The sequence below is a fragment of the Sinocyclocheilus rhinocerous genome, unplaced genomic scaffold (genome assembly GCF_001515625.1).
Source record: "Sinocyclocheilus rhinocerous isolate Xijiao unplaced genomic scaffold, SAMN03320098_v1.1 scaffold4507, whole genome shotgun sequence".
Lineage (NCBI taxonomy): Eukaryota > Metazoa > Chordata > Actinopteri > Cypriniformes > Cyprinidae > Sinocyclocheilus > Sinocyclocheilus rhinocerous.
The window spans coordinates 4,933-8,358 of record NW_015624236.1 but is presented as its reverse complement, the minus strand read 5'-3'; positions in this window follow the sequence as shown (position 1 = coordinate 8,358).

Sequence of the window (3,426 nt, the reverse complement as noted above, 5' to 3'; positions counted from 1 at the left end):
TGAAATAATGTGATTAACATGATCATAATATGAAAGAATAGATGTCTATAGTAGGTTCCTGCTGAAAAGATCAGATTAGACCAACAAGTTCTAGCCTTTTTAGTTATTTTTATACTGGTATGGTCTTCGTTTAGCTGCTTACAGTAAATATAAAACATAAAATATTGCCATCAGGTTTCACCTCAGCAAACTGAATCTATGTGGTTAAGAACCAGCCTGATGAGAACAGACTCCAAAAGCAATCTGAACACATAGAAAAGCACACTACAAAAACACATGCAATACAAAAGGCCCAGCTCGTGCTCAAAAGGCATTTCTTGTATGAACAATATGTGAAATAATGTGATTAACATTATCATAATATGAAAGAATAGATGTCTATAGTAGGATCCTGCTGAAAAGATCAGATTAGACCAACAAGTTGGCCAAGTCTTTTTATACTGTTATGGTCTTCGTTTAGCTGGTGGACTTGACTTAGTTACTGACTATTATCTTTCTCGTAATTCTGGATGATCAAGGAAATGTTGCTTAACCTGGTTATATCCTAGTTAACCTATTTGCATATCATGAATGACCTGCAGATGGCAGCAGAGGAGCGCTGATACAAACCAGAAAAGACTTTCAAGTGTCCAAAAATATCACTTGAATATAGTCAGTCATATATCAGTCATTTGATCTGTCACTGTAATGAAAATAAGCAGCATCCATATACAGACTTTAATAATCAATATCAAACGAGCAGAAGCAGCTGCTGTGCTGAATATTGCCGCCTTGTGTCAGTAGTATATACATTTATACAAAGCATTAATAAAAACACTGAAATTAACTAAAGTGAAAGGGGATTCGTAGCTTTATCAAAATTTTTTTGATTATACTGTATTTTTTTTTAATAATATTAATCTCACACACACACACAAAGTTTGAGGTTTCTTTTAAAAATGTGTTTTCACTCACAGTAAGAGATGTTTGCTTGCATGTATCCACCAGTGAGGTCCCCGGTAATAAAAGGTGAACATAACTGCATAATATATAAACGCTTCTTTGGTGCTAGAAGAATATTGCATAACTCCATATAGTGCGAGATCAACTAAACTAAACATAACTATTTGACAGCTGCTTTTTACGATAGAAATTTTAAATGACAAAAATAATCATGAATGCAATCTGATATGGTTTTTAAGCTAGCCTAATTCTTATCCAAACGTGTTAAAATGCAGAGAAATCAGAGAAATCAAATTAATTTGGGGACTGTAATATTAAAAAAAAAAACAACAGCAACAACCTGCATATGCTTTCCTGTTTGCGGTCACCGCATAGATAATTTTCAGTCAGAGAATCTGAATAATTTTTGAGCTAAAATTAGATCTAAATAAACCATATGATTAAATAATTCATGTAAAATCTCCGAACAACAACACAAAGACAAGAGACCAGACCCAAGACTGTCAGATAGAGCTTTATTCAAAAAACGTAACTCAATAAAGATCAATAAAAAAAATAAATAAATAAAAAACCACGGACAGGAATATTCAAAGGCTGTTTAATTGAATGTTTTGCATTGAACATCATTTGGGTCTTTCCTTGTTTCTTACCTTTAGACTAAAAATATCTAATAATATGTTTTAAGTAGAACTCTTTTTTTCTAGAATTATAAATGAAAGAAAATGTAATACAAAACATGTAATGGTTATTTCTTCTTCTTCGGAACACAAAATTGTGTACAGCAAAAATATGTTTTAAGTTTCCAAAACAGTTAGAAAAGCGAAGTAATAAGTATATTGGATGTTCAGCATGAGAACATTCTTAGTTACAAAAAAATCATTTCCCACAAAACAACTTTTTTCCCTTTTAACAAATAGCAACATTCAAATTATAATAGTAAGAATTTGCCATCACCATTATAACATTGTTACATACTGCACAAAAACATTTTAAAGGCTAAATGTAAATGAACCAGATCAAAAAATGTACATCAGACTTGTTAACTAAAGGAATATGTACCGATTAGTCCGACAATGATGCTCACTGCGTAGCCTATCTGTGTAAACTCCTAAACTGTATCTTTTCTCTGGCTGCTAATGGTGGAAATATTACATTTTATTCAGATATTCAAGTTTTATGTCTATATAGAATGTTCTAAATAATATGTTTTTACTGGAAAATTGTGACAACTAGCCCCAGTTTCCCCCAATACTCTTGATTTTGTAAAACTATTTATTCTTCAGGAAAATCCACATCATATCCAAGAACATGTTATATAATCATACGCAGATGCTGTTGACTATTTTTATAGAAAAGTACCCCTCGGCGTACTGAAAGAGCAATGATGAAAACAATTAGCATTTAAACTGCACTTAACTTAAAAATGAACTCTACTTTAGTTTGTTGTACTTATAGAAATAAAAACCTTCATAAAATAATAGTAATGATATTTAGTAATGATTTGAAGATTTTAAATGGTTTCACATATTTACCTTATTGTACTTGTAACAGTTTTGCGTCTTGAGGCTGGTATGTAACTTCTGTCTGCAGATCAGCATTATAAACGTGTTTTTCCATCCGTTCTGTTTTTCCAACAGCAGAAACTAAGAAAGAAACAGATAATTTAGATTCATTATTTTTAAGATGTAACAATATATGGAGACACAAACATGCCAAACTAACAGTCAAAAGACTAAGTAATGAAAAATATCTTCACCTCCTAACTGCAGAAGAGCATCATATTCATATTTTCACAGGCAGCCCCACCACTAGTGTTTATTTAATTTGATAATTTAATTTCAGAAGAATAACTTACCGATCAGCAGAATGAGCAGAAGTCCGTTCATCAGTCCAGATATGATGCTAATATTCTGCCATTGTGTTTGATTCTGATGAATAAACTCCACCGCTGTATGATTGTGACACTCAGTTATTAGTTGAACTGCTTCTGTAAAGAAAACATCCACGGTCTGTTACTGTCAGTCTTTTACTGGAACATAATGAGAATGATGCAGGTTTGTAAAACTGAATTAAATATTGATAACTTATTTATCTCTGTGTGGAGTGACCAATGAGAGGCCTTATGTTTTTCTATGAATAACAAATGTAAAAAAATAATCACACTTATTTTCAGAATGTTTTAATCACTACAGGAGCAAATGAACTCACCGGTGAAGTATATTCTGGTGCTGTTGCTGAGTTTTGGAGGTGTGCGTGTGTTCATACAGTAATAAACTCCTAATTCATCAGCAGTCACATTATTAATAACCAGACGATGTTTAAACTGCACTGAATATTTCTTTCTGAATGATTTATTAGGGTAAAAAGGTGATGTTGTGGTTGATAAAGATCGTAGAATGACTGTTGGAGGATCTGCTGTTTTCAGTAAAATCCAATAAACCTCATTTTCATCAAGATCACAGTTTATGCTCACATTTGATCCCA